The following is a 10684-nucleotide window of genomic DNA, read 5'->3' on the forward strand; positions in this document are numbered from 1 at the left end:
ACATACTGGTGGCCGAGTTTGATGCTTCCTTTACCAGCTTGTTGAGGTTCGCACCAGAACTCGTGGCGACTGAGGAACGCCATTGTATCGAGTTCGAGAAGTGGTTGAGGACTGGGCTCTTGTTCAAAGTAGCTGGGTCAATGATTAGGCACTACAGGCACCTTGTGGAGGCGGCGACACATCTAGAGACCATGGTTCAGGCGGAAGAGGAACGTATGAGGGGTTCCAGGAGAAGTCAAGAGGTTTAGGGGGAGACACGAGGCAGACAGATGGGTTTCACCCCACATCAGTCTTAGGGAGCTCAGTCTAGGTTTACTTTTCCTATATGAAGTTTTGGGTTAGAAAGAGGTGGACATGAAGGGATTACCTATTTCAAGTGTGGCCAACTGGGTCACAAGTCTATATTGTGCTCGAAGAAGGGAGGAGGGCAACAGTCTACACCATCGTTGGCTTGTTTTCAGAGCCAAGGTCAGAGGAGTGGATAGCCACCTACTTGTTATCAGTATGGATAGGCGGGGCATATGCAGAGGTTTTACCCTCAATTGGGCGGCACATCTGGAGCGTTTGGCTAGAGGCAGACACAAAGCCATCAGTCAGCATAGTCAACTCAGGCCTCGAGGGCCAATCAGGGAGCCTCTTTGGCTCAATCAGTGCACCAGACTTATACCCTGAGGGATAAGTAGGTGAAACAGAGACCTACCGGGCATGTGTATGCTATTACCACGCCAGACTTAGTGTGAGCACCTTCAGTAGTGAGAGGTACTTTCCTGTTATGCAATTCTATTGCCAATGTGTTGATTGATATGGGTGCATCCCAGTTTTTTATCTTGTCTGTATTTGCATCGGTATTGGGGTTAGAGTTGGCTCGGTTAGCATCTCCACTCAGTGTAGTGTCACCTATTAGTGGTGAGATTGTCTTGGAGCAGGGGTGTCGGGGCTGTGATATAGAGGTTGTTGGTCGTACTTGAATTGCTTAGAAGAGGAACACGAGGAACACTTGGGAGTCGTACCCTCTAAGGAGGAACATGAGGATCACTTGCGAGTCGTACTTGAATTGCTTAGAGCCCACAAACTGTATGCTAAGTTTGGGAAATGCAAATTCTGTCTTAAAGAGGTTAAGTTTCTAGGTCATTTGGTGTCCGAAGAGGGAGTAACTGTAGACTCTTCCAAGATAGAAGCACTACGAGACTGGGAGCAACCTAAGAATGCCTTTGAGATTCGTAGTTTCTTAGGGTTGGTTGGGTATTACCATTGGTTTGTGAAGGATTTTTCTAGACTAACCTCACATTTGCCTAGATTGATGAGGAAGGGAATCAAGTTTGTGTGGAGTGAAACTTGTGAAAAGTCATTCCAAGAGCTTAAGGTTAGACTTACCACCGCTCCAGTATTGATTATTCCGGAGAGGGGTTTGAGCTATTTATTGTATTGTGATGCGTCACGGAAAGGTTTGAGTTGTGTCTTGATGCAAGAGAGGAAGTTAGTAGCTTATGGCTCACGGCAGTTGAAAACCCATATGAGAAACTATCCTACCTATGACCTAGATCTAGCAGCTGTGATCTTTGCCTTGAAGATTTGGAGACATTACTTGTACGGCGAGAAGTTTGAGGTATTCTCCAATCACAAGAGTTTAAAATATCTATTTTCGCAAAAGGATTTGAATTTGAGGCAAAGAAAGTGGATGGAATTTATGGAGGATTATGATTTTGAGTTTCATTATCATTCTAGGAAGACCAATGTAGTGGCCGATGCCTTGAGTAGGAAGGCCTTTAGCAGTATAACTAGTGTTTCTATACGTGAATGGGAGATGTTAGGTGCTATTGGCGAGTTTGACTTGCATCTTGGTGAGTTCATCGAGTCAGCTGCTTTGTTTAGAGTCATTGCACAACTTATTCTTGTGAACCAAGTCTTAGAGACGCAAAAGGGTGATCTTGAGATAGAAACCCTCTAGGAGAAGATCTCCAATGGGAAGGTAGAGAAGGGCTTGAACATGTATTTTGACTCGAGTGTTAGGTACGATCGCCTTTTCGTGTCAGAGTCTTGTCGAGAGGAAGTACTCCGAGAACTTCACCATTCATGCCTTGCGGTGCATCGAGAGGCACAAAGATATATCGAGATCTTAGCCGCTAGTTTTGGTGGAGAGGTATAAAGAAAGACGTAGCCATGTTTGTATCAAAATATCTTATTTGTCAGCAAATGAAGGCCGAGTATCAGAGACTAGTGGGTTTGTTGTAACTCTTACCTATAGCTGAGTAGAAGTGGAAGCATGTCGCAATGAATTTTGTTGTGGGTCTTCCGAGGACTCAACGGGGTAATGATGCCATTTGGGTGGTAGTTGATCGGTTAACTAAGTTAGCGTACTTTATACCTATATGCACAAATGACTCGGTAGATTATCTTGCCGACCTTTACATTAGAGACATAGTTCGACTTCACGGGGTCCCAGTGACTATTATTTGGGATAGAAACCCACGTTTCATGACTAGGTTGTGGCAGAGCCTATAGAAAGCCTTAGGCACTAAGTTGACCTTTAGCACCGCCTATCATCCTCAGACTGACAGACAGTCAGAGCGTACCATTCAGATCCTAGAAGATATGCTTCGAGGTTATGTCCTTGTCTTTAGGGGGTCGTGGAAGAGGCACTTACCTTTGGTGGAGTTTTCCTACAGCAATAGCTTCCAGTAGAGTATTGTCACCGCACTATTTGAGGCCTTGTATGGTCAATCGTGTAGATCACTTGTATATTGGGCCGAGGTGGGTGATGCACCTATGATAGGTCCTGAGGTAGTTTGGGAAACGACGGAGAAGGTTGCGCTTATTTGTAAGAGGTTAGTTACGGTTCAGAGTCGTCAAAAGAGCTATGCCGACCATAGGAGGAGACTGTTATCCTTTGAGGTAGGAGATCATGTCTTTTTGAAGATATGGCCTAAGCGGGGTTTGATGAGGCTTGGAAAGAGTGGGAAGTTGTCTACTAGATTTTTCAGACCTTTTAAGATCCTAGAGCGAATTAAAGAAGTAGCTTATCGTTTGGCTTATCACCACAACTTTCTGGGGTTTATGACAAGTTCCATATCTGTATGCTTCGGAAGTACGAACCGGATCCATCACATGTGTTGGATTGGACTAAGTTAGAAGTAGATGTGGATGCCTCGGATGAGGAGAGACCGATTAAAATTTTGGATACTCAAGACCAAGTCTTGCGTTGCAAGACAATTCCCTTAGTAAAGGTGTTGTGGAGACATCATAGGGTTGAGAAAGCCACTTGGGAGCGTGAATTGGAAGTCAAAGAGAAATATCGGGACCTATTTGTTAATATTTGAAGTTGTATTGAACATTTGTTATGTGAACGTAATATCAACATTATGCATGTTTGGAAATGTGAATTGTATATTCATTTTGTAGAATTTGCTTATCCTTGTTATGGGAGTGATTGACTGGTGGATGGGTCATGGTGGTGATTTGATTTACTATTATGTTCGTAATTGGTATAAACTTGGTTTGAATGTTGATTTAAATTTCGGGGATGAAATTCCTTAAGGAGGGGAGGTTATAGTGATCTTGATTTAGACCTGACCCATTTATTACCTTTGAATTCAGGAAACCATATTCGTGGAGGTCATTCTTTTCTCCTCATGTTGGTTTTGGCTTCAGGGGTTAGCACTTCCCTTGTTGGTGTCAACATCTTCTTTTTTTTCGTTGCCATGCTATGTTCCAAGGGTCAATACCTGTCTAGGAAGTGCTGACACCTTCTTGCTGCTGTGTCCCTGGGTGGCTACTGAAATTTAGGGTCGACACCAACCTTGGTTGTGTCGACACATGCTTCTTTTTATTGGCCTCAAGGGTCGACACCAGTCTGGAAAGGGTTGACCCATGTCTATTGTAGAATTTAGAGTTTGCTTACTGAAATTTAGTGTTGACACCTTGGGTCCAAGGGTCGACACCTTGCCTGCTGCCTAACACAAGTGTCTCAGCTTTTTTTTTTGAAGGTCGACACCACTATCGTAGGGGTCGACCCCTGTGACTCTTTTTCTAGATTTTGTTCGGCTTGGGCCCTACTTTTTGGAAATTTTTTACTTGTTTTTTCATTCGACCTTGGAACTACTATTCCACTAATACCTAGTCACAATATATAGACCCAAAGTCTTCTTTTCTCATAACTTGTTTATCTTTTTCCCTCTCTCACTCGTAACTCTCTCTCTCAACATTCACTTTTTCCCACTTATCCTTAGATTTACTCACCAAGAGGTGTCTTCTCACCTTGATCCTTTGAGATAAAGTGTAGATCGCGTCAAGAGCTTTTCCTTGATCCGAGTGGTTCGTGATTTCGTTGACGTCGAGTTTTTCCAAGTTCTTCTTTTTCATCCTTCTAAGCTTGAGGTAGGGATTCTTCGCACCTCTTTATGAGTTTCAACTTAGCTATTTGTTTTTATAAAACATCTTGAGAAAGAAATAGACTTTCGAACAAATCTTGGATTTTGGGTTCAAAACTAAAAAGAGGAGTTTTCAAATGGTTTCATGGAAATGATTGTGGGGTTGGGAAATGAGGTGTAGAGGTGACAACATGGTTGTTTTTGAAATTTGGAAGTGATTGTGGAAGAGAAGTTTTTCCCTAAATGTTGCTTTTGTATAAATAATGCTATAGATGTTGAAAATATGGAATTTAATTGTTATTGATTAACATGGTGAAGTTGGGTATGCATTACCACTCCCATCTCAAAATTTAGAAGGTTTATCTTTATGAAAATTATTTTATTTGTTTAGGGATATCTGTTTTGGGCAATCGGTGGAGGATAGCCATGATTGTTGTAGAAATTGCATGAGGACTAGGAAAATGAAAACTATTTCTCATCCGTTGCATCGAGTATTGTCATGCATTTATACATTTGTAATAATTACATTGTTTTAAGAAAATGGTGAATACTTGGTGAATCTGGGTAGGGGGTGTGGTTACTATGATAAGTTGGCTTCTGTGTCCTTGGTAAAAGACCAGAAACTCGCACTGATAGGTATCAAGCCTTCCGGTTAATACCAGTAAAAATGACAAAAGAGTAGTGCTGGTATAGCCTGCTAGCAGACATGTACCTAAAGATTCACAGATTTGTATTCACAAACTGGTTTTCCATAAAAAGGAAAGTGTTTCATGAATGATAATATGAACCTGGCATGGCATGATTTGAAAGAGATATAAAATGTTTTGTCATGAGCATTACATGTGCATTTTACCCTTATAATTTTGTTAAGATTCATATGTTGTGTTGGATTATTTCTACTGGGCTTTGGCTCACCCTATATGGGAAAAACATTTCAGGTGCAGATAATGTGCCTCCGTCAAGGCAATAGCTTGGGAGGTCATGGAGCAAGAGTTTCATTTTGTTTAATTGCGTATTTGTTTTGTACAAGCCAAGGGCTTTTATATATATTAGGATTTAAATCTATTTTTGTTGTAACCAAGTGTTAACTTGTAAAGTTATAAGCCTTTAAGGCATTCTCTTAGTTGTTTACCTTTCATTTTGTTCCTTGCCATGTAACACATGCTATAGATTCAAGGCTAGGCTTATGAATGTATAGTTGAATGTGTTGCTCTTTTGTATAAGAAATTTAAATTAATGGAAGTGCTTATCTCTTCATATGTCGTCTTTTAATCACTATTAAGAATGGGTTGTTGTATTTAATTCGAGGCATTATAGCCACCATCAAGGAAGAGTGCCATTTTGTTGAGACTCAAATGATCCTGCCAAGGGAGCTTTAAGTAAGTATTACCAACACATAGGTAGCACCAACCATTTAGCAACAAATAGGTGAAGGCTAATTCCACTCGACCCACTATGTGACCTTTCATTTCTAATATTATGTAGCATTGAGATATATGGCTCACAACACTCAACCCTCAGAATATCTTCAAGTTCCGTGGACAGCATCTACACAACACAACAAATAGTTAGTAAAACACTCACGTGTACTGCTCTCATTCACTCAACTTTCATATAGAGAAACTCCCATCACTCAGCAGCCCTTCATAACTAGATGTATGGGGCTTCAAAGTGAATTCTGGTAAATTCCATTGCTGAAAAGACCAGGAATCACCTATTGATCTAGGCAAATTGTATACAGATAACGGTCTTATAACATGCAATACATTTCTATAATAATCTAAAACATAACACTTTAGGTTTAAAAATAAGATACAAAACTCTGTGAAGAAAATTGCCAAAAATTTGAATTAGCCACAGAAATATCCAATAATCAGTTCAAACACCTAGTAAGGACCAAAATGACTTATACAAACTCACAGAACAAGCACTAGACTCTTAATTTCAAAATTAAGCTCAAACTTGCATTTTTTGAACTTTTATTTTTTTTGTGGAGGTAAATAGGTTATAATATAAAACAACTCAACTGAACAAGTTTACAAGAGGCATACCCCAGGCCCTAACAAAAACTATACATAACAAGCCCCAACCAAAACAAAACCACCAACTGGACTAGCAAGAGACTAACTAGGTTGGAAACCACATAGATCTGTTCATAACCCCCATCCAAGTTGGAGGGGGGAGATGAACAAACCTTAACAAGACTAGTTAAGCAAGAGCACCAAAATGATAATATAGCAAAATAAACTAGTAGTAACTGGAGCACCCTAAAATAGCCAAGCTAAGCTTCCACAGTTAGCACCAGTAGGAGATGGCCAAACAAAAGCCAAAAATAATTACACTACCCAAAATAACTGCTACACAGCTCGTAGGAGAAGGCCAAACAGAAACCAAAAATAATTACACTGCCTAGTGTTCCACTATTACAAGACACTCCTATATCCTCTTATCACTAGGCCCACACCAAAAAATTTCTTATTAATGCACTAGCACAGATATGATTCTGTAATAAAAAGGTTAGGAACACTTCTTTATGATTATTCACATCTCTCAACCCACAAGCTCACAAATGCCCACCTTCTAACTATATGCTCACACCACACTCAGCCTACAATCCCTAAAGAGAAAGGCCAACAGACAATCTGCATAGCAAAGTGTTAGGAAAAACATGTATAATGACATATAATGACTCATATTCACTTAACCCTGAGTATAGGTAACACTCCACTCTTAACTCACTGCTCTAGACATCGGTTCCAAGCACCATAACCAGGTATACCAATAATCAAATGAGGCCAGGGCCACTTGTAGAAACTGTTAGATACACCTACTAAAACATCAATTAGGATCTGCACAGAGGATAGATGAGGGCAGTCTCCAAGGAGCTAAAAACCATGCATCATTTGGATTCCGTTCCAAATTTTTAAGTGACAGTACTCTAAATCTAACCATATTAAAGATGTTCAAACCAATGATTTCTTTAGGAATTTTTTTCTTTGGTGAAGACTCTATTATTCCTCTCAAGCCAAATGAAGTAAACAGTGCAGGTAAGAACAAGCCTAGAGATAATAGAGCCAAGTGAGTTATCCTTAACAGATTTAGCAATATGAAACACCAAACCAGACCAGTTTAACACGGGTCAAGCCACATTTTAAAATAGGGAAAACCATGTAATAATCATGAAAATGCTTAGGAATTGGTTTGAACACCTTATTAAGGACAAAAGTGACTTATAGAAACTCACGATATAAACACGAAACTTTTGGTTTGAAAGTTAGGCTCAATTTGTAATTAATTCAAAAAAAAAATGAAATACTCATGTTTTTACACTTAAAAATGAAATAAGTTTAGTTAATTCAATTAATTTTAACTATATTTGTATATTATTTTTGAAGTTAATGCTTTGATAAAATACTCATGTTTTTATCCTTTTGTTCATAGGTTGGTGATGGATGTTCGTAGTTCAGTAGTGATATATATGGTCATTAAAGATATGATAATTTGTCGTTTCGCACGTAGGCATTCATTTTATATTTTTTTTGTTTCATTTTATAGGTTATTTTGTTGAATATTTAGATACTTTTTGGAATTATTATGTATGGGATTGTTAGCTATAGTTAGATACATTTTATGATTCTTATATTTAGTATTGTTGGATATTTGAATAAAATTTGGGATATTGAAATGCATCTGATATTAATTTGGTTACATTACTAATTGTTATGATGTTATGTTAAGTTTAGTTTGTATTATTTGTTATATATAGATTTTTTTATATGTTTTATAGACAAATACAGGTTACAGAGAAATTGAATTATCCTCATGTTCCTTGTTGGCTCCTTTCAGATGTTGGTGCTTGTGTTTGATATTGTTTTTATTTTGATTTGCTCTTCCATGTGAGCTGTACATGGGCTTTTTTTGTGATGGCTTGGACGATTATTGTTTTTTGTTTATAACAACATTGGTTGAGTTTCCATTTCTCAGGTGGTTTAAATGCCCTGTTTGGGCTTGTTCTAGACATCCGTATTATTGTATGTGGTTCTTGAACATGTTAGTGTGGTTCTTGAATAGTTTATAAGTGTGTTTCTGGTGCTGGTTTGCTGGTTTACTATTTGAACAAGTGCTCGTGTAAGTTTGTTGTTGTGCTGGTGGAGCTGGTGTGCTTTGTTGATATATGCTGCTAACATGTTGTAGTGCTCCTGTGTCGTGCATTGCTTTGTTGCTGTGCTGTTGGCCTGCTGCAGTGTTGTTGTTGTAGACTCCCTATTTTTGAACGTCCTCAAGACTTGGACGTCACCGCTTGAACACTCGGTGATCATCCTTGTTTGTGTTTGTCTTGAGTTCCCGAAGGTCTTGGCTACGCGCCTTGCCTCAGGATCTCTCGGCTCGACTATTTTGTGTCTGGTTTTACACCAAACACTTGTGCTTTGCCTTTGAGGCACAAGGAATGGCTTGTTGACCATCCCCACACATCACTGGCCATGGCTCGAGGCCACCGGCCAAATGTTTGGCCGACCGGCACTCTTTGTATTCGACCGGCCATCTATTTTGGTCAAATTACATTTTTGGCCGGCTGACCACTGTGCATCTACTTTTGACAGATATTTTATGCCAGCTGTGATAGCTGGCACCCACTTTGCTCTCCTCCATACACGTGTATGGAGGGATCTCCCTCTTGACTAGCTTACTTGAGAAGCTTTGCAAGAGTGAGCTTCTATAAAGAGGAGGCCTCTCCTCTCTCTTCTAGGGTTAGAAAGAAGCTCCAGAGGTCTGGTTCTTTTTAGGATTAGAAGTGTGTCTATTCTATCTCTATACTTTCCTCTCATTATGTATAAGTGTGTGTTTGTTCATAGTTTTGCACATAAACACCTACCATTACACCTTCCCTTAATTACTGAAGCTTTAGAGGGTTGATCTTGGACTTTTTGAGCTGGTTTTGATCCAAGAAGAGGTTTGACCTTGTGATCTTGGAAGTGTTCTTCAAGGGTGAGTGTTCTTGCCTTTTATTCCCCATTTTTGCATAGCTTTTTTGCCTATCTTGCAACTATTTTTAGACTTTGCATATAACTAATAAAAGTCTTGTTTTTACTTGCTTAAAATAGTTGTTTAAGGGTGTTTTGTTGTTTGGGGTTGTTCGACCCCTCTTAGGGCTTGTTTGGCCCCATTTCTGTGCTATTTTGGTGAGTTCTGGGACCACCTTGTTTGGGCCTCCTCACCACTGAAATCTTAAGGGATTTCGGTGGTGAGGATGGTGGTTTAAGGTCCTAAGAAGGAGAGGGCCACCCCCTCTCCTTGTTGTCTTCAAAATGTGCCATTTAAGCCTCATGTGTGAGCACCATTTTTGAACTCATGTTGGTCATGTTTCAGTAGGTATTTGGTAGTATTTTGCCATGCTTTATCTCTGTTTTTACTTGGTTTAAATACACCATGCTTGCCTTGCATACATGTCTTATAATGCCATGAATTGCCTTAACATGCCTTGTGCTTTGAGCCTTATTTCTAGCATGTTTTTGGCCTAGCTTTGTGAAGCTTTTATGCTTGTTTTAGCATGCTAAAGGTCTGTTTTTGGTTATTTGGGTTGTCCATGCTTTGCTTTGTATAGCTACCATGTAATCCCTCTTGTAGGCCTTAGGTATTGACCCCTCTAGCATGCCATCCTTGCATCATTTCAGTGGTTTGGAACCACTTGTCATGTCATTTCAGTCCTCATGATATGCTCATATGCTTGCATTTGATGCCCCTTTCATGCTTTAAAAGGTTGGTGTTTCTTGCTCTATGTTTGTGCCATTGTGTATGCCTCTAGGATTAGATCATTTAGATGCCATCTAAGTGGTTTTTGGGGTTTACTTTTGCATGATTTAGGACTGTTTTAGTTCATTTTGGTCATTTGCTTCATATGTCATATGGCCATGGTTTAAGTCCTTGGGCTTGGTGGCATACCTAGCTTGCATTGTAGATTGGTTTGGCACCTTCTCTAACATGACTTTCAGAGCTTATAATGCATGCCATTTGTCCATGTTTGCATCCTCTTAAGTGTGCTTGAGAGTTGTTTCTATATGCCTAAGTGTTAGTCCTTGTGTGCATGCATGTTTGCATATCATTTTGCCTTCATTCTTGAGCATATTGGCCACTGTTTTGGGCTTAGTATGGAGCTGCCCAAATTAGTTTAAGTCCATAGTTCGCATGTTGTTGCATGCTCACCTTGTGTGTTATTGCATACTTGTGTGTTGTCACATGTTTAGGTTGTCTAACATGTTTACTCCATTTGTTGTGGCATGATTGAATGAAGTCGCATGCTTGCTTGCATGCTTGAACAT

This window comes from Camellia sinensis, chromosome 14 (genome assembly GCF_055761805.1).
Source record: "Camellia sinensis isolate YWXY chromosome 14, ASM5576180v1, whole genome shotgun sequence".
Taxonomy (NCBI): domain Eukaryota; kingdom Viridiplantae; phylum Streptophyta; class Magnoliopsida; order Ericales; family Theaceae; genus Camellia; species Camellia sinensis.